Source organism: Protopterus annectens, chromosome 3.part0 (assembly GCF_019279795.1).
Source record: "Protopterus annectens isolate FY-2018-M chromosome 3.part0, PAN1.0, whole genome shotgun sequence".
Taxonomy (NCBI): Eukaryota; Metazoa; Chordata; order Ceratodontiformes; family Protopteridae; genus Protopterus; species Protopterus annectens.
The window spans coordinates 922,262,652-922,284,384 of NC_056731.1; the positions used below are offsets into that span (position 1 = coordinate 922,262,652).

The window sequence follows — 21,733 nt, forward strand, 5'->3', positions numbered from 1 at the left end:
ACAATTTCTAAATTTTACATTTACAGCAAGCAGGTACCTAACTTCCATGAAGTGCAGACCCATGAAAAACGCCACATAAATCACAGGAAAAATGTAATTTTAGCTGCAAAGCCTTAGTAAAGTAGTAATTTATTTTTGCAAAGGACAGTATTTTGAACATCTGCAGTTATAAAAATATAATCTGGCAGAGGCCACTGCATAGGAAGTGACCATACACTCTATGTGCACCAACCTTTGCGCGGATTATATCACTAAAGGAGGTTCAGTGTTCATTGTCAAAAATCCTCATAAGGCTCATGCAGACCTTTAAATAAGAGAAAAGCAGATTCCTGCTGTGAATGTCCCACATGCAAAATTTATAAAGCAAGTTCTTCCTTCAAGGAAAGCCCACATATTCTAATTATTTCATAATAAACAAGAGAGTCCACAATCTTCAAAATGGAAAAGAATGGGACTACACACATTTGCACCACAGCCCATGAAGGAGAGAAACAGAGCAGATGCTTTCCTACTTGTTATGATCCTTATATCCACTAAGTCAAGTCACCAGTCAGTTTCACTAACGGTCACTGACAGCTACAAACAACATTAACCCTGTACAGAAATAAAAAAAGCACATCAATTCCATACTGTTCTAACAGGCAGACACTGAAGGTCCAGTTCCTGGCTTTGGAAAGGTACTCTTGCATACTGGCAGAAAAAAAAAAGAGAATTGAAAAAGTACAGTTGTGTACACTTACCATAAATGTAGATGTTCGAGTGTATTCACTGTTGCAGTCATTACATTTGGGTAATCTGCTGGCAGGTTGCCCTCAGTCGGCCTGAATAACAAAGACTTGGGTCCTGCGTCTGTTGCTGTCTCCTCTTCCATGACATCAGGTCGTCAGAGGTATAAAACATGCAGCCGACGCCATTTTATTCAGTTTTTCTTGCCCCAGATGTCAGGTGCCCCCCAAATGGGGGGCAAAAAATAAATAAATAAATATATATATATATATATATATATATATATATATATATATATATATATATATAAATATATAAATATATATATATATATAAATAAACAGCAATATATGTAAATGCACTTTTAGCAACATAAACTTTACCTTCACCTAAAAGCAAATACACCACAAAAGCTTTAGAATATAGCGAAGGAAAGAGAAGTTATAGAAAAGGGGGATGGCGGGTGGGTAACCCAGACTGCAACAGTGAATACACTAACATCTACATTTACGGTAAGTGTACACAACTGAACTATGTTCGTCATATTTCACTGTTGCAGTCATTATATTTGGGTAGAATCCCAAAGCTATGGATGGGCAGATGGAACTAAACAGCATTAGGAGCGGCTATAAGGCCCTCCAGAACTGCAGTGACAAAGCCTACCCTGGATTTGGAGAAGAGAGGCAAATGATAATGCTCTGTGAAGGTATGAACAGAGCTCCAAGTAGCAGCTTCTAGAATGTCTTTGGTTGGAACTCCTCTGAGAAAGGCTGCTGAGGTAGAGGCAGCCCTGGTGGAATGTGACCCGATTCCCTTGGGCACTGGTTTACCATGGTGCAAGTAGCAGAAACGCACTTAGAAATAGTCTGCTTTGATATAGCCTTCCCCTCTGATCCTGAAGCAAATGCCACCAGTAGTTGCTCAGACTTTCTTAGAGATTTGGTCCTGTTTAAGTAGAATTTTAGATGTCTGTGTACGTCAAATAAATGCAGAATCCGCTCCCCCTTGTTTTGCGGATTTGGGTAAAATGTTGGCAGGTGAATTGTTTGGTTAAGAGCCACACTGGATACCACCTTAGGCATAAAGGAAGGATTGGTCCTGAGGGACACCCTGTCCAGGTAAAATGTAATAAAAGGCTCCACAGCCATGAGAGCCTGTAGTTTTGAAACCCTTCTTGCCTAAGTGATTGCCAAGAGGAAAGCTGTTTTCCAAAATAAAAATGTTATATCTGCAGTAGCTGCTGGTTCAAAAGGAGGCAGGGTGAGTTTTTCCAGCACAAAATTGAGGTTCCATGTAGGAGTTGGTGATCTTCTGGGAGGCCTTAAATTTTTGGCCCCTCCAAGATACTGTTTTAGCACAGGATGAGAAAAGAGGGGAGGCTCGTGTTGTAATGAGACGAGATGGCAGAGGCATGGATTTTTATTGAAGAAAAAGATAGGCCCTTGTCAAGCATCTCAATCAAGTATTGTAAAATCTGAGGGATATTTGGTTTTGCTGTGTCCATTCCTTGTGCTTGGTTCCAAGCACAGAATCTCTTCCATTTATCAGCGTAAGAGTTTCTAGTATTAGGCCTTCCGGCTTCCAAAATGACATCCATCACAGATTTACTGAGAGGTGTTGTTTGAATAATTAAATGATCAGCCATGCTGCAAGGTTCAGAGTTTGGAGCTGAGTGTGCAAAATTTGATTGTTCTGCTGAGACAGTAGATGAGATATTTGAGGCAAGTACCAAGGAGGGAGTTGAGACTTATTCCTTAGAATTGGGTACCAGTGCTGGCGAGGCCAGTCCGGAGCAATCAGGATAATTTTTGGTTTTCCCTGTCTGACCTTTAGTAAGACCTTGGAGAGAAGGGGCAGAGGGGGAAAGGCATAGACTGATGGGTTTTTCCAACTGAAGAATAGGGCATCCACTTTCCATGCTTGTCTGTGATAAGTCCTGTTGCAGAATTTGTCCACTTGATAATTTTGGGGAGAGGAAAATAGATCTATGTCTGGGCTCTCCCATTTCTGTGTTACCATGCTGAAGATTCGTGGATCCAGTTTCCACTCATGCAGGTCCATAAGATTTCTGCTTAGGTTGTCTGCCAGAGTATTTTGTTTTCCTGGCAGGAACTGAGCCTGAAGATGTATTTGGTAAGTCAAAGCTGTGTTCCACAATGCCATGGCTAGTCTGCAAAGGGGGTAGGAATGTGTACCCCCTGCTTATTTATGTACCACATAACCGTGGTGTTGTCCGTCTTTATCAGTAGTTGTCCTGGATGAAGTAAGTCCTTGAAGGTTGTCAGAGCATTCTGAACAGCTAGTATCTCTTTCTGGTTGATATGCAGATGCATTTGTTTTGGGCTCCATATGCCCTGAATGCATCTCCCCACCAGGTGGGCCCCCCAAGCATAGTATGATGCATCTGTAGTTAGGGTTTTGATGGCAGGGGGTAGAGTGAGTGACAGTCCCTTGTTTTGGGGACATGTCTCTGCCCACCAAAGAAACTCCTGTTGTAGGCAGGGAATGAGAGGAATCATTGTTTCCAGACTGTGACAATGCGGACTCCATAAACTTTTTAGGTACCACAGTTTCCTCATATGCAATCTTGCATATGGAATTAGTAGAATGCAGGATGCCATGAACCCCAAAGCCTGCAGAATTTGTCTTGCAGTTTACTGGGTATTTCTTGCCATCTGTTTGAAGTAAGTTGTTAGCTGCCTTTGTTTGTCTGGCGTAAGGTAAGCCATCTGGGCAGTTGTATTCAAGCTTGCACCCAGGAATGTAATTATTTGACAGGGTACCAGTTGGGATTTCTTTTCGTTTATTGTGTACTCTAGGCATGTTTGAAGCCTTTTCAGAAACGCCAGATGTTGAAGAAGAATGTCCTTGTTCTCTGCTTGAATGAGACAGTCGTCCAGGTAAGGATAAATTTGTATGATTCTTTGTCTGCAAAATGCAATTACTGGTGCCAGTCACTTTGTAAAGACCCTGGGCGCAGTAGATAAGCCAAAGGGTAGTGCAGAGAATTAGTAATGCAAAAAACCTGCCTTGAAGCAGAGGTATCTTCTGCACGATTCCCTTATTGGGATATGCAGGTATGCCTCAAGTCTAGAGTCACTAACCACGCATTCCTGGCCAGCATAGGCAGTAGCTGTTGTAAAGTCAGCATTTTGAATTTTGGAATGTCCTGGAACGTATTCAAAATTGATAAGTCCAGTATTGGACGCCAGGCATTGTCTTTTCTGGGTACCAGAAAAAGTCTTGAATAAAAACCTTGTCCTTTTTCCTATTCTGGTACTGGTTGAATAGCCCCCATATCCATGAGGGCGTAACTTGTTTCTGAGCCTCTGCCCATTGATTTTGTGGCAGATCTGGCCAACCGTTTGGAATTGGCAAAGTATGGAAATGAAATATGTAACCCCTGGGATACTATGTTTAATACCCACTTGTCCTGGGTAATTAACTGCCAATTTTGAGCATGAAGTGCTAATTTTCCCCAAAGGGGGCTGCCAAAAGGTAAGCGCTTGGTGAAGGTAGAGGGAAGTCATTGAGACCGCTTACTGTAGGGTTGTGCCTCCAGATTTGGAGGTGGAGGCACCCCATTGCTTTGACCTGTAAGAACCCTGTGATTGGTATCTAGAGCCTTTTGAGCACCTGGATTTGCCATCAGAGGCTTTTGTTGGACACAGGAAAGGACCAATTTTTAGTAGGTCAGTGCCTACTGAACCTGGGTGGCTGCACTTGCAAGAAATCTTTTACAGTTTGCAAAAATTTTGCTTTGTCTTCCATTTTCTTTAAAACCTCTACTGCCTTATTACCAGAGTATCATGCTCTAAAGGGGCATCCAACAATTCAGCTTTAACATCATCAGGCAGATTTTGCTCGTTGAGCCAGGCATGCCTTCTAATGGACAGATCCAGTAACTGTGGCCCTGCAAGAGGCCTCCAATGAATCAAAACCACATTGCAAAGTATGCTTTTCAACCTGTTCTGCTGCATGCAATAATTCCTGTAATTCCTTATTTTCCACACAATCAGAAATCAACATTTTCTGTTTTAATAAGCCCATAACATGCTGTTGATATTTAAGCATATGAAACTGGCAGTTTAAGGCCCTAATTGCCAAGTTTGCAGATGTATAAACCTTCTTTCCCCATCTATCCAGCCCATCTATCCAGCGCCCTGGAATCTCTATCAGAGGGGGTAGGAGTTTTGCCTGTAGAGGCCTTTACACCTTTGGGACCCTGTGAGATAGTCTCAGGATCAGCAGCAGGATTTTTGAATACAAATTTGTGGGAGTCAGGAACCCTGTAATATCTGTCTGGCTTACTAGGAGCCGAGGTAGGGAATAAAGAGCCATGCTTGATTCCGAAAACACATCAACAATGTCTAATACTGGAGTTATTGCCAAAGGCCTACGCTGAGGAAGAAGAAGGAAATCCCCAAGCCTCTTTTTTGATTCAGAAAAATCCTGACTCTCCCAATGAAAATGTTCCCTTAAAGTATGCAAGGTTTCTCCAAAAGAATAATCCTCAGGAGGAGATGCAGATGGGATGGATTCTTCTGCATCTGAATCCTCATAGGGTGGAACAGAAAATTCCTGATCAGAAGAGGAATCAGAAGAAATGGAAATCTCGAACCCATCCAAGGGAAAGACACCTGGGGGTTCAATACTCTCAGAATCTCGCTGCACACCGGACTCCGCATGGGTCTCGGTAGAGGCCTGCGACTCAAAAGTAGCGGGTATCAGGGGCTGCAAAAGCACCTCACTGAGTACCGGCGAACCAACGACTGGCTTAGGAGAAGCTTCATCATCGGTTTTGGACCTTGACGGTCTGTCTCTCTTTTTCTTTGCGTTTTTTGTGAACTTCAGTAGTCGGATTGCTAACAGATGACATTTCAGGGTAATTAAATCTGGATCCAAAATATTTTGAAGCAAAAATATACCGACGCTCAATAGTGCATTGGTTAAATCTAGCACAAAACCGACAGCAAGGCACGTTATGATCTGGGCCTAGGCAAGGAATATAGTACAAATGAAAATCCTTGAGGTATTTGCTTCCAACAAGTAATGCAATTATTAACTTTTACTGACATCGGTAAGGAGCAAGAAAATCTTTCTCCAATGGGGTACTTAGCTTTAGTTGAAGACTTCGGTTCTGAAACTCAAATGCGAAAATTTCAGGAGACGGCCGACAGGCACTTGCGAACTGTTTCTGCTTTGGGCACCTCGCTGCAAGAAAGACTGAATAAAATGGCGAGGGCTGCATGTTTTACACCCCCCTGACGACCTGATGTCATGGAAGAGGAGACAGCAACCGACGCACGACCCAAGACTTTGTTATTCAGGCTGACTGAGGGCAAACTGCCAGCAGATTACCCAAATGTAATGACTGCAACAGTGAAACACGAAGAACATCTAGATCCTTGGATAGTAACTGTTTGACCAGTGAAATTGCATACAAGTTCCCAGACTTCCCAAAGGACAATAACAGCAGTGTTCTTTAACTGAATGATCACATATCCTTACACAATTATAACACAATCTCGGGGTTGAGGAAAGAAGCAATAACAAAATTTCCGTGACAAAGAAACGTTGACGATGGAGTCAAGGAATGGCTTTGAATGAAAGCTACATTGTTGCCAAAGGGAATGAGAATCAAAATGTTATCTTGGCATCAAACAATGTCCAGCACCAATTAGCACAATGCAAGCAGGGTTCCCGTACCTTCAAGCTGGACTCCAAAAAGGGTTTGGTGCCAGCAACAGCCCAACTCTGAAATGTCGGTCTCAGATGAAGAAATTCACCCCAGGGATCACTTCTATGGCTCTGGTCGACAGGGGCACAGGAAAATAATTTTCTTGGGTGGCGAAAGCCAGGGTACCTTTTTGGCTAGGCTTATATAGGCCCTAGGGCTAATAGCCTAGTACCTACCTATGAACATCCTCAGTGCCAAAAATAGGTGCTGAAAATCTAAGCACTGAATTCACAAATTAAAAGTATATTTGTTCCTAGATTCGAGGTTGAAGCACATTAGGGTATCCATGCCGAGGACCCCCGACTGCAATACGGAAAAGATAGTCCAACAATAGTCCTACATATGACTATAGCACAGAATTCAAAGGAGAACTGCAGGTAGAAATCAACTCAACTGGTCCCACCAACAACGTAGAACTGAAAGCTGATTCCACAGTCAGGAATCTGGGAACCTATGTCTACATTGAACTGTCCTTTTATCACCACATATCTGATACTGTAAGTCCTTCCCCGCTGCGGAGTTTACATCTAAAGGTATGGCATCCAGGTCTAGGGATGTAATCATTCCACTCTGTTCAGCTCTCACCAAGTCAAGCACTGATTACAATGCCCCATTCAGAATAATCCTGTCGAAATACTTGTTGCAGCTACATCAACCACAACACTTTCTCACTAAGAAAATCAGCAGCTTGAATCACAAAAAAACTATGCAGATCATCTCAAAGTCTTGTCCCTCATCTCAGCATCACATAGGCCTTGCCTACAGAGCTTCAACAAACCCCGTCCTATCAGACCTATTACAATCCACAAGTCCACTGTAGTATGAACACCTGCTCAAGGGTCTTCATCTCTTTTGCTACATGAATAGAACATGTTGGAAGGATAGGTACAAATCTATGGAATCAAATTCCTCTCAGTATTTGGATGAATGGACAGAAAACCACAAATTCACCACCAGTTTAGTACCCATGCCTGCATGGATAGCGACAACAAGCAAATGTCCCAATACATTGTTGTTCTATCTACCTCTGGGTTATTGGTATGTAAAATATAAAGTATAAAAACTACCATGGGAATGTAAAAGTGAGGTTTCTTAAGTTCTCTCTGCATCTTCTGGTTGAGACACCCTCAAGTTTATCAGTCTTAAGCAGATGTGCACTGATAAGTTTTCAGGGGGTCTTCACTCCCTCAGCTGCCTTGCGGGAGTGCTCTGTTTTGTGCACCGTCTTTAGCAGCAGGGATTCCCCTGAAGATACTGACCAGAAGTTTGCATTATGGCTGCCTATTTTTTTTCTTTGTCACCCATATTAACAGTGCAGTTTCTCACTTGCTCTCTATTTATAAATATCCTTTTTTTAAGTTTCTAAAGATTAAGATTTTGCCATAAACTGATAAAGTACAATTAAAATGTTAATCTCTGTATGGGATGTCATATCTACAGTCTCAAAAAAATTTCAGATCTGCAAAACACATGTCCCAGCAAACATGGCTTCCCTTGAAAACTTCTTTACAGTAAAAATGGACTTAAGATTGAACAGAAGTACAAGAAATAAGAAGACCCCTCCCCGGGTGGGGGGGGGGTGCCTTTTTTGTACTTTTTTTGTACATTCTGGACATTCCAGGTTCTGGAGGAAGTACTACACTGACTTGCTACTGCAAGCCTTCTTGCTGATATGCACATACCCCTTTAGCATAAAAAGAAATCAAAGATGCCGCAGGTCAACCACCGCTTTATCCCACAAGAATGCATCTTCATGCTAGGAATCAGCCCTCCTAATGTGTGCAGAGCTCCAAGGGTTGGGCCATTCCAGCAAACTTCTGCCTGTGGCAAATTTCTATAGGTCAAGAAAGCTGCTGCAACACTGACCAAAGCAAAGAATGCTTCTTATTACCAAATGCAAACACCAAACTACAGCCAGGATGCTCAATGGGCCACTGCACAAAACCAAGTATGTCACAGGCATGTGCTGGCTAATCAAATTGGGAAGGGTGCTGCCTACTTTCCAAGAAGCACCCTCCAAAGGTTGAAGACAAGTGTAACCTTCTCCTTAGCCAATGAAGAATAAAGGGCATGTGTAAACTTAAACCCTTGCCAGTCAAAAACAATGTTGCTAATCATGGAGACTGCTGGGTTGTTTATCCAAAGGACTAAACTCTCAAAGGGTGTGCCTGAGAAATGCCTTCCATTTTTTACCATCTGACATTATTCCAGCAAAGAGAAGTCTGCACAAAGGCCCCTCCTATTGATCATCACAGTGTGCACTTTTCAACAGCTGCCACCTTTCAGGAAGTGAGCTAGACCATGTGCTTCTTTGTCTCAGATACCTGCAAGTGGATGAGTTAAAATTCTGGCACTTATGGCAGTCCCTCACACTATGTTCCTTTCCTAAGCAAAATGGACTGTGCAAGCGCAGATCCTAGGCTCATTAGTGGTGAGTAAGTGAACAGTATATGAAGGCGTTTCTGCTTAAAGCACCAAACACAGGAACCTTTCCACAGTACTGGTCAGAAACAAGATCCCAACTGTGTAAGCAACAGAAAAGAACTAGCAAGATCAGGGGATAGGCATGCTCTCTTTGTGAGACATGTAACACCATGGTGTAACTCTCATACCTCTCAACCTCTAGACAAGGAAAATCTGGGCAAAGTTTCTTGAAAAAGAGGTAACATCTAGCCAAAAATCTGGACACCTAATTAGCATTACATTTGCATGCTTAATATAATAGTTCTTCCCACCACCAGTAGGATATTAGGATACCATCACTCAAAAAAACAAGTTTAAAAACACAATAACAAAAATGATACAGTATAAAAACAAAACAATCATATTTTACTCAGATTAATCTTTGACTGTGACTGACTAGTAAACGCATGTGAAAATAAAACATATTCTGGTACGCAAAACCTAACTTACAAAGATGCTGAAGTACAAACAACATAACACACAAACTACCACATTTATATAACTTCACATTAGAACTCGCAATTTTGTCAAAACTTTGAGATATAATCTCTTCCACAAAGAGCTGTATACTTATTATAGAAAAGCCAAATGAAACCAGAGTAAATTTAGTCTGTTGATAGTAAATAAATCACGGATCCCTCCTAGTGCTAAAAACTAAGAGTTTTAAAGATAAAATCATTTAAAGCTGAATGAATGAAACAGGTAAAAACTGATCATACTTTCATATGCATCAGTTACAGTCACAGGTTTTCCTAATAGCTGCACAAGTTGCAATCACAGTTTTTCATAATGGCTAACTAGAATCAGACTTTTTTTAGTCAAAGTACATTCATGCCTATTTGAAACTCTGGCTTATGAGTTTTACAATGGCTTCAGTTCCTCTCCACTGAAAACTTATATAATATACAGTAAAAAATGTTATCTCCCACTGCTTAAGTGTGTTGTACTTCAAGCAGGAAGCAAAATATAACACATCTCATCATGCAGTTTGATAGCTGAAAATAAACTGGAATTCTTGAGTCTTTTAACATGAAATAGAATGAGAAGTTATGTACTTACCATAACGTTTCATGTTAGTTGTCTTCTCGCCTTCCTCCTTGCTGGATGGGTTCGGAGCCGAACCTCTGCTCCGACTCGGCCTATTACCAAAGCTCGAGAGCTATTTTTCTCCGGCTCGAGGCTATACTATGGCCCATAATGTGAGGCATCATATACCCAGATCTCGTTTGAAAGCCAACACTATGGACATATGTCCCACCACAATGGAGAAGATATCTATCTAAACATATGTATCTATATCCTCTTCTACATATATCGCTTACAAGGGCTAGCAAAAGGGAGCAAGAGAGCTAGTGAGGAGATAATTCTGGTGACAAAAAACATCTCACAAGATACTCTAGGTCTTTCCAGGCTAGGGGGATGGAGGGTGGAACGCAAGAAAGAAGGCGAGAAGAAGACAACTAACATGGAACGTTATGGTAAGTACATAACTTCTCAATGTTAAGTTGTCAATCTCGCCTTCATTCTTGCTGGATGGGACAGCGTCCCTAGCACCTTAGTCCTGGGTGGCTCAATGGAACAGACTCTCGAGTACGGTGGAACCAAAATCAGCCCGACTTCTGGAGGCCATGTCCAGTTTGTAATGAGAAATGAAGGTATGAGGAGAGGCCCATGTGGCCGCTGCACAAATGGAATCCATTGGCAACCTTGCCTGAAAAGCTACTGAAGAAGCTAGTGCTCTGGTTGAATGAGCTCTAGGCTTAGTAGGGAGCTCCTTATGCCTCAATTGATAAATTAACATAATAAGAGAAGTCAACCATCTGGACAAGGTTACTTTGGAAACTGGGAGGCCTTGCTTCCCTTCCACGTAACACAGGAAGAGCTGGACTGATTTCCTCATCTGCTTAGTTTTATCCAGGTAGAAACGTAATTGACGGTGAACATCCAAACAATGTAACTTTCGATGTGAGAGTGTTCGATCTCGCCGTTTGTTCTTACACCTGGGTTCGGAGCCGATCCTCGGCTCCGTGTCGGCCGCTTGCAAGCTCTGCATTGAGAAGAAGCTCGAGACAACCTAATACCCACAATCCCCCTCTGCCTTTACCTCAGATCTAGTTTGCCGCTGCAGCGTTCGCATCACTGGGTCGAGCTCGAGCACCTAAAGCTAAGATTAAGATTTTTTTCTTGTTATTTCAGGATAATTTTATTCTAAAAAGTTTGTTTAGTGACAAAGTGTGTGTGTGTGGTACGGTTGAGGAATTCTCGGTTCAGTTTAAGTTATTTTAAACTTATAAGAGTTTCCTCGGGCCTACCACCCCTTACAGGATTGACTATCGGATTGACATTTTTCCTTTTACTGGATTCGACAATTTCACCGGATTTGACTCTACTACTGGACTTGACTTCTCACTTTCTACCCATATTAAGTTTAAGATGTCTAAAAAGGCTAAATCTGGGTTCAAGCGTTGCCAATGTGGGCAAAAGATGTCAGTTACTGACAATCATAGTTCCTGCGTCTACTGTCTTGGCCCTCTCCATCTGCAAGAAGACTGCTCAATTTGTCATTCTTTCAGTGGGAGGGTCATGACAGATAGGCGCAGGAAACTCATGGATAGGGGTTTGTTAAAACCTACTTTTCAAGAGGCTCTGGATGCTTCGGACCAGGCATCCAAATCCTCGAAGGAATCGAAGACGTCGGAGCCCAGGTCATCGGCTCCGAGCTCTTCAGTTAAAGTTAGATCACCGGTTCCACAGACTTCGGGGCCGAGTGGTCAACTGTTGTCAGTTTCCGAGCCTCGAGTCTTGGAACCGGTGACGGAGCTCCCTCCCCCGACACTGTTGAGGTCGGCTCCGTCTTCGATTCCTTCGACCCGTTCTTCCAGACCCCTCTCTGATACTGATGTAGACCGTGTGGTGCAGAAGTTAATGGGGAATACGGCCTTATTCAAACTCATCTCGGTCTCTTCTCAATTGGTGTCGAGACTTGAAGGCCTTCCACTGTCTCCATCTGTTCCTCCTCCGAGACCTGTCCAGTCTTCGGAGCCGGAAGAGGCTGAGCTGCTGATTGTGGAGCCCTCGGTGCCAGAACCGTCCTTTTCTCGATCGGCTCCGTTCACCTCGACTCCGTCGGAACCGGTACCGGAGTCTCGGAGCCGAAGATCCATCCTGGGTTCCAGGACCGAGAGTCGGACCAATATTTCGGTTCCGACACTCCCTCTCGGAGCCTCGGCTCGGATCGACTCGGTTCCGTCCTCGGGGTCGATGCCTTCGGTGTCTGTTTCGGGGATTCTTCCCATTTCTTCGGAACCGGGAGATACCTCGACTCGGGACCCGGGGGCTTTCGATCTCATGAGGAAGGTGTTGTCTACCCAGACAACCTCATCAGCAGAAACAGCTTCTCCTCCCCATAAAGGTCCGTTATCCTCCTCTGCACCCGCGGCTACAGCTAAGCGTCGAGCACCTGTGTCTCAGCCACCCCTGGAGGGTGCCCCCTCTTCCTCGGAGGCTTCTTCGGATGCCCCCCCCGAAGAAGTCCCTAGGAAAAGATTGTGTAAGAGGAGACACTTAGATTCTCCACAAGAATCTTTGACATCTGATACTGACTTGGATGAGTCAGAAGGGTCCCCAAAGTCACCTTCAGAAGATGTCTCTTTCTGACATCTTGGAGATCCTAAAGCAGAGAGGTGATTGGCAGTCCCTCCCCCCTTCTGAGGATGAGTCAGTCTTGCTGAAGGCATTTGGTGCTCGTCCCTCCGCCCTTCGATGAGTTAATGGAGCTGATTGCTCGAAGGGCATGGGAGGCTCCTGACACAGTGGAGCCAGTCCCTAGAAAGCCTAATAAGTATATTACAGCACCCCAGGACAAGGCTTATCTAACAAAAGGAGTTCCAGTGGACGCTATGGTGGTGGCAGCGGCCACGAAAAAGGAGATGTCGGAATCTTCCTCATCTGTCCATCCCCCTAACAAAGATTCTAGGACCATGGACAGGTACGGGAAGCGCATTTTTAGTTCAGCGGCTTTTTCTATGCGATCCCTGAACTATTTGACCCACTTCACACGACTACAGAGGGATCTAATCAAAGAGTTGGGAGATACCCTCCAGGGTACTACAGATGCTGCTGTCTCGGAGAAAGTTACAGCACAACTCAATACCCTTACATCCATTGTAAACTCGTCCATGAGGCTGATCTCATATGCAGCCGAAGGTTCGAGTAGGGCAGCAGCTTCAGCGATTGCTCTTCGTAGACAATCCTGGATGCGCTTATGTTCATTTGCGGAAGCCTTCAAGTCTTCCTTTACTAACGCCCCATTTGACGGTGCCACTCTCTTTGGCCCCAAAGTAAAGGAGACCCTTACCCGGTGTGAACAGGAGGGAAAGACTCTGTCTGCTGTCGGAGTCCGTATTTCCACCCCATCCAGACCGTACCCCAAAGGGCAACGCGGTGGGAAAATGTGGTTTCGAAAACCCCAAGGTTCTTTCCCAGGCACACAGGGTGATGCCCCTCTAGAGGCAGAGGAGGAGGCAGAGGTGGAAGACGCCGCCCTGGCGGCAGAGGGGGTCCGCAAAATCAAGGTGACAGGGATACCCCCCCTGGAAAACCTTTCCAGCACTCCTGAGAGGAGGCCCGACTGTCCTGCTCTGGAGGCAGTCGGGGGTCGCTTAGCTTTATACCCTCAGGCCTGGCAAAACATTACTACAGACAACTGGGTAAAAAGCGTTATTACCAGAGGTTACAGAATATCATTCCTATCCACCCCCATTCCAAAGAGAAGACTGCCAGATGTGCCGCCCCATCTGCGAGAACCAGCAGCTATAGAAATTTCAAAGCTGCTAGAAAAAAGAGTCATCCAACCAGTCCCAGCGGACCAAAGAGGATTCGGAACTTACTCAAGGTTCTTTTTAGTTACAAAGAAGACAGGGGACTGGAGGCCGATTCTGGACCTAAGCAACCTCAATACCTTCGTCAAGAAAGAAAAGTTACGAATGGTCACGCTTCAATCGATCCTTCCATTCTTACAGAAGGACGACTGGATGTGCTCAATAGATCTGAAGGACGCATACTACCACATCAAAATGGCCAGGGCGTCCAGAGATCATTTGCGCTTCCGGCTGGGAGCCAGTCACTTTCAGTTTCGAGCCCTGCCCTTTGGTCTGACCTCAGCCCCCAGGGTTTTCACCAAATGCATGGCAGTGGTAGCGTCTCACCTGAGACGCCTAGGATTCCAGGTGTTTCCGTATCTGGACGACTGGCTCCTTTCTGCCACCACCCAGCGTCGGCTGATACAGGCCAGGGATTACACCCTACAATTTTGTGTTCACCTCGGAATTTCCGTAAATTTCGAAAAATCTTTACTACAGCCATCACAGCGTATCTTATTCATAGGAGCAGAATTGGATACGCATCAGTTAATTCTAAGGCTTCCTCCAGAAAGGATAGCTTCACTACAAAGCCACATATCTCTTCTTCTATCATCCAGAAAATCCCCAGCAAAACCGGTACTAAAGGTTTTGGGTCTCATGGCAGCTTCTCTCATTGCGATACCATTGGGAAGACTGCACATGAGAGTTCTACAATGGCTACTGTTTGCTCAATGGTCGTTCCAACAGCTACCTCTGACCCACGAAATTCTGATCACAAATACATGCAAATCTCACCTAGCCTGGTGGCTTCGGACTTGCAACCTTTCCAGCGGAAGACCATTTGTGCTACCCGCACCGACAGCTACGGTGACCACGGATGCTTCCCTGATAGGGTGGGGGGGCATCTTTCAGGGACAGACAGTCCAAGGCGAATGGACCAATTTAGAGTACAATCTGCACATCAATGTTCTGGAGTTGAGGGCAGTGTTTCTAGCGTTGCAACACTTTGCTCCCCTTCTTCCTCTAGGGACTATTGCAGTTCAGACGGACAACATGTCTGTAGTCTGGTACATAAACAAACAAGGGGGAACCAAGTCCTATCAGCTATGCAGAGAGGCCATGAGAATCTGGCAATGGGCGGAGTCCACGGGTCGCTTTCTGATAGCAACGCACATCCCGGGGTCATCCAACGTCATAGCCGACAGGCTGAGCAGAGCCATCCTGTTGCCGCACGAGTGGTCCCTAAAACAGTCAGTTGCGAAGAAGATTTTTCGCAAGTGGGGCCAGCCTTCCTGCGATCTGTTTGCGTCTCCAATGAACGCCAAATGCAGGAGCTACTTTGCCCTATTACCCCCTCCAGGGGAAGTCCCCAGGGACGCGCTAGTTCACGATTGGCCTCCGGGTCACCTGTATGCTTTTCCTCCTTTTCCCCTGATTGCGAAGTTCCTGCAGAAAGCCAACAACCTGCAAAGGACGATCATCCTCATTGCCCCATTCTGGCCTCATCAAATTTGGTTCCCCTTTCTTCTGGCACACCGCATTCGGGGACCCTGGATCCTGGACCCAGAGCCAGATCTACTGACTCACTCATCAGGGGCTCCCCACCCCTCGCTCCTGTCTCTCCATCTAGCAGCTTGGCTGCTCCGCTTCCCTACTTAGCCAGGTCTGATCTTCTTTCTCCTGCAGTTCAGAATATACTAGTGGCTTCTCATAAAGCTTCCACTACAAAGACCTACACTAGTAAATGGAAGCGTTTTGTATTCTGGGCAAATACACAGCAATTGGGCCCTGTCATAGCTCCTTTAAACAAAATCTTGGAGTTTTTAACAGAATTGTTCCACCAAGGAGCTTCTCCTGCCACTTTAAGAGTGCAATTGGCTGCCATCTCCAACTTTCATGTGGAAGAATGTGGGGCACCTATTATGGCCCACAGACTTTGTAAGGCCTTTTTAAAAGGGTCTTTCCATATTAGACCACCAGTTAGATCTCCTACATCGCCTTGGAATCTAAACCTTTTATTATCTAAATTGATGTTACCCCCATTTGAACCAGCTTCCTCTTGTCCATTGAAGTATTTGTCGTGGAAGACCCTCTTCTTGGTAGCCATTACATCCGCTAGGCGAGTATCTGAGCTTCAGGCTCTTTCCATTAAACACCCTTATTTGATCTTTCACTCTGACAGAGTATCTCTTCGCACTAATCCATCCTTTCTCCCCAAAGTTTGCTCTATTAATAACATTAATCAATCCACTGAATTACCCACCTTTTTCAAGAATCACTCCAATAAATTGGAGTATATGTTACACAAGTTGGATGTCCATAGACAACTTAGATTTTACTTGGATAGAACAAAGGATCACAGGAAATCTGATCAACTTTTTGTAGCCTTTGCTGATAGCAGGAAAGGTGTAGCGGTTACTAAACGAACTCTTTCCAAATGGTTAACTGATTGTATTGTCTATGTTTATGATTCTTCTAATCAAACTTTATCTGTCAAACCCAAAGGACATTCTACAAGATCAGTGTCTACATCCCTGGCTCATGCAGCTCGCCTACCATTAGACACTATTTGTGCAGCTGCTACTTGGTCTAAACCACATACATTCATCTCTCATTACAAAGTAGACAGGGTTTCTAGGGACAGGGCAACCTTTGGTTCCACTGTGCTCAAGAACGTCCTTCCGTGAGTTCCTCAGGAACATGGAGCTAGGGACGCTACCCAGGTGTAAGAACAAATGGCGAGATCGAACACTCTCACATATAGAAGTTATGTCCTTACCATAACGTTCCATGTGGAGTGTTCATCTCGCCTTTGTTCTTACATTCCCACCCTCAGGAAGAACGTTCAGTTTGGTGCCTGGTCTGGGTTATTCTGCTTCTGCATTCGCAGTTGTTGTATATATGATGTACATGTGTATATATATATATATATATATATATATATATATATATATAGATATAGATATAAGTGTTCTTGCTTCTATGTAAAATTTTTGGCATGAGTGTGTTCTCTCTCTGACTGCTGGTTTGCTTGCAAACTAGATCTGAGGTAAAGGCAGAGGGGGATTGTGGGTATTAGGTTGTCTCGAGCTTCTTCTCGATGCAGAGCTTGCAAGCGGCCGACACTGAGCCGAGGATTGGCTCCGAACCCAGGTGTAAGAACAAAGGCGAGATGAACACTCCACATGGAACGTTATGGTAAGGACATAACTTCTATTTCAGCTCTATCGGTATAATTTGGGAAGAAGACAGGAAGATCGATGGTCTGATTCAGATTTTTCTCAGAGAGTACTTTCGGTAAAAATGAAGGATTAGTTCTAAGTGAGACTCTATCTTTGTGAAAAACAAGGTAAGGAGGGTGAACACGAAGTGCTTGAAGTTCCGACACCCGTCTTGCTGAGGTGATAGCTACTAAGAAGAATGTTTTCCACGAAAGCAATTTTAACGAACAGGAAGCCGCTGGCTCAAAAGGAGGGAGAATTAAGGACGACAGTACCAAGTTTAGGTCCCACAGTGGGGGAGGATCTTTTACCGGGGGCCTAAGTAAGAGTTCCTTTTAGAAAGGCTTTGCAAAGCTTGTGGGACACAATGCTAGTCTCTGACAAGCCAACATGGAAATTGGCAATAGCCGCCAGCTGGACTCTGATGGTGGCTGAGGAACAGCCCATTTGAAAAAGTTCTGCCAAAAACTCAAGAACTGTTTGGACAGGAGCTGTAAAGGGGTCCACTTGTTTTTGCCCTCCCCAAACAGAGAAACACTTCCATTTGCTAGCATAAGTCTTTCTAGTAGTAGATTTGTGAGAAGCGAGGATAATGTCATGAACTGACTGAGAGATTAAAGGAAGCCTGGCTAGGGTTGGAAGTGGTGCAACCAAGATGTGAGGTTGAGAGATTGAAGGGATTGATGCAGCCTGCGCGATTGATGGGACAGAAGATCTGGCACTGGGTCCAGATGCCAGGGCTGTTCCAGTAGATGACGTTGCAGGAAAGGAAACCAAATTTGTCCAGGCCAGTAAAGGGCAATGAGGATCATTCTGGATCTCAAGGCAGTTGCTTTCTGGACTGAGTAATTAAGGGAAAGGCATACAGAAGACCCCGGGGCCAATTGTGGACTAGAGCATCTCTGGGGGGGGGGGGGAGACCTGGGAGAGGGAAGAGGGTGAAGAAGTCTTGACACTTGCTGTTTTGAGGGGTTGTGAAAAGGTCGCAGCAAGGTTGACCCCACCTTCTGAATATTTTTTCCGCTACTAGCTGGTTGAGACACCACTCGTAGGGCATGAAAATGTCCCTGCTCAGTCTGTCTGCTATGTCGTTGGACTTCCCGGGAATATGCGTTGTACCAGAAACCGTTGAGAAGAGATTGCCCACTTTCAAAGTCTGAGTGCTTCCCGACATAGGGGGTAGGACCTGGTTCCGCCCTGCTTGTTGATGTACCACACTACAGACATATTGTCTGTCTGAACTGCAATAGTCCCGGAGGGTAGAGAGTCCTGAAGGGCCTGCAACACTAAAAGTAGCGCTCTCATTTCCAAGACATTTATGTGCAGGTGGCATTCAAAGGGTTGCCAAGTGCCCTGGACTGTCCTGACCTGAAAATGCCCCCCCACCCCACCCGATCAGGGAGGTATCCGTTGTCACAGTGGCAACAGGAGGAGGAAGAACAACAGGTCTGCCCTGGAGTACCTGAGGGGAGACCATCCACCAAGAGAGGTGTCTTTTTCATGACTGAGTGATTAGGTCGTGTAACATGGGGAGCTGTTGAAAGGACCACTGGGAAAACAGCATCCACTGCAGGATCCGCATATGAAAATGAGCTAGGGGGAGTAAAATGATTGCTGCTGCCATGAGACCAAGTGTTTTTAGTACAAATCTGGTTTGTACCCTGCTCTCCTGTAGTAGGATCTGAACATGGCTGCGAATGTCTGAAACTCTTGGTGTAGGTAAGTTTTGCCGACAGCTCCATCATGTTTAAAATGGCACCTATGAAGGTAATAGACTGACAAGGTGACAAGGCAGACTTTTCTAAATTTATAGAGATGCCTAGCGCGTTGCATGTTTGTACAGCGTAATCTCTGGATTGGAGTAGTTGGTGCCCGGTGGTGGCAGTAAGGAGCCAGTCGTCTAAATATGGAAACACCTGGAATCCTTGTGGTCTCAGGTGAGCCGCAACCACTGCCATGCATTTGGTAAACACCCTGGGGGCTGTGGTGAGGCCAAAGGGCAGGGCTCTGAATTGGTAGTGACTGGCTCCCAACCGGAAGCGGAGAAACCTTCTGGAGCGTCTGTTCATCTTGATATGGTAGTACGCATCCTGAAGGTCTACAGAGCACATCCAATTGTCCTGACCCAGAAAGGGTAGAATGGACTGTAGCATAACCATCCGGAACTTCGTTCTTTGAACAGACTTGTTCAGCCTGCTGAGATCCAATATAGGTCTCCAGTCTCCTGTCTGTTTTGGTACCAAAAAGAACTTGGAGTAGATTCTGGATCCTTGTTGGTCTGCTGGGACTGGCTGGATGGCCCTTTTTCTTAGCAGCTTTGAAATTTCTAGCGCTGCTTGATCTCTCAGACCAGGTGGAACTTCTGGAAGGGGCCCTTTTGACTGATGTGGGGTGTGAATAAAGGGAATTTTGTAACCCTCTGATATGATCGACCATACCCATTTGTCTTGCGTGAGGGAATGCCAGGCTTCTGGGTACAGTGATAGTCTTCCTCCGAAGGTGGACAGTCGGGCAGCTCCTCAGGGGTGCTGGAAGGGTTTTTCAGAGACAGATTCTCTGCTACCCTTATTTTGCGGACCCCCCCTGCCCCTAGGGCGATGCCTATTATTGTTCCCTCCTCTGCCTCTGGAGGGAAGCTCGCCACGTGTGTCAGGCAGTACTCCCTGGGGTTTCCGGAACTACATTTTTCCACCCTTTTGACCCTTAGGGTATGGTCTAGAAGGGGTGGAAAAACAGACTCCCATGGCAGAGAGTCTTGCCTTCCTGCTCGCACCTGGTCAATGTATCCTTCACTTGAGGTCCAAACAAAGCAGAACCGTCAAAGGGGGTGTTAGTGAAGGATGCCTTGAAGGGGTATCAAAGTTGCAAAGCTGCATCCAGGCGTGTCTCCTTAGAGCAATGCCCGTGTCTGCAGCCCTACTCGCTCCATCGGCAGCATAAGAAATGAGCCTCATGGAGGAGTTTACAATAGAGTTCAGGGTCCCGGCTGGGAGTTGATCTTTTCCTGAGACCCTGCAGCTGATGGGTCCTGTAAGGTATCACCTAGTTCTTTGAGAAGGTCTCCCTGAAGACGGGTGAAATGGCACAAATAATTCAGCGAATGCATTGTGAAGGTCGCTGAAGAAGACATCCGCTTGCCATACCTATCCATAGTCCTAGATTCCTTATTAGGAGGATGGACAGGAACTGAAGGGTCAGCCAACTCCTTCTTAGTGGCCACCGCCACCACCTTGGGATCAACGGGGACGCCCTTAGTGAGAAACTGCTTGTCCGAAGGGGCTGTTATGAATTAAGTGGGCCTCCGGGGAGTTGGTTCCATAGTATCCGAGCCGTCCACACCTTCCGAGCCACCACCTCCATGAGTGGGTCGAAAGGCGGGGACACCCAGGAGGTGGAAGGGTGAGAACCGAACACATCCAGGTACACCGACTCGTCCTTGGAAGAGATGAGGGCAGACCAGTTTCCCCTCTGTTTAAGGATCTCTAAAATGTCAGAAAATGAGACATCCTCAGAGGGGGATCTTGGGGACCCTTCCGAATCATCCAGGTCGGTGTCAGATGTCACTGACACCGGGGAGTCCACATGCTTCCTCTTAAATGTCCTCTTCCGAGGGGGCTCCCCAAGAGGATCAGGGGAGGCCTCAGAAGAGGAGGATACGCCCAATGGGGCAACCTGGAGCGTTGGTTCTCCACGCTCGGGTTCGGGAGGGTAGGCAGAGGCCGAAGCAGGCACCATGGAAGGAGGGGCCGATGGGGCCGACTGTGGCGCCGGTATAGGAGCCAGCACACTCCTCATGACCTCAAAGGCGCTCCTATCAGGCAGGGAAGAGGGACCCAGCTCCGAAGAGATGAGAGCTCCTCCCGGCACAGAGAGGGACGGCTCCGAGGCCGATGTTGGGGCCGAACTCACCTGCGCCGACGCTCCGAGAGGGAGAACGGGGTCAGACAAGGGTCTGATGCCACTCGCCCCCTTGGAACCGACGAGGGAGTCCCGGCTCCCAGATTCCTCCAAGGACGGAGCCAATGAAGGGATCGGAGCTGACGAAGGAACCGTTAAGGGTGGAATCGGTTCCGACTACCCCAGAGTACCAACCCCCATGGCCTCCGGCTCCGAGCTCGAAGGAATAGCCGGAGGAGGAACTGGAGCAGGCGTTGGGGAAGTTGCTGTCTGTTGAGATGGGCTATGCAATAACCGGGCGAGCGCCTGCAACTTCAAAAGCCTACTGACTACCCTCTCGAGGTCGTGGTCCGAAAGCCTGGAAGATCTAGAGGAGTGAGACCTATGGCTCCGCTCTGACAATAAAGGGGACTTCGGAGCCGATCTGACAGACTCCAATGAAGGAGATCAGGAATGCTTTCGGCTTGGAGACGGCTCCAACACCAAAGTCGGAGCCGACTGAGCCCTCAATGCATCGGTCCTGGCTGGAACCGACGAGGCAGAAGGTCCACTCGGTGCCAGCTCCGGACCTGGAGCCGACTGTTTGGCGGGCTTAGAAGGTTTTCCTGGCAGGGGCTTGGTAGGAGAACCTTCGGACTTTAATAAGCCCCTTAGAATGAGCTTATTTCTGCGTTCCTGCAGGACTCTTGGGCTAAAAGCATGACAGATGGAACAAGAGTCCTGCAGGTGCAGAGGGCCCAAACAATACACACAAGAAGCGTGACAGTCTGTCAGAGACATCTTCTGACAGCACGAGTCACACTTCTTGAATCCCGGTATCTTGG

The 21,733-nt window shown here is 46.0% G+C and overlaps 1 protein-coding gene across 1 annotated transcript in view; it reads right to left on the reverse strand.

Annotated features, from left to right (window-relative positions):
• ROCK1 (Rho associated coiled-coil containing protein kinase 1) overlaps nt 1–21,733 on the reverse strand; it is a 4,526,103-nt gene that overhangs the window by 3,324,805 nt on the left and 1,179,565 nt on the right. The window lies entirely within an intron of this gene.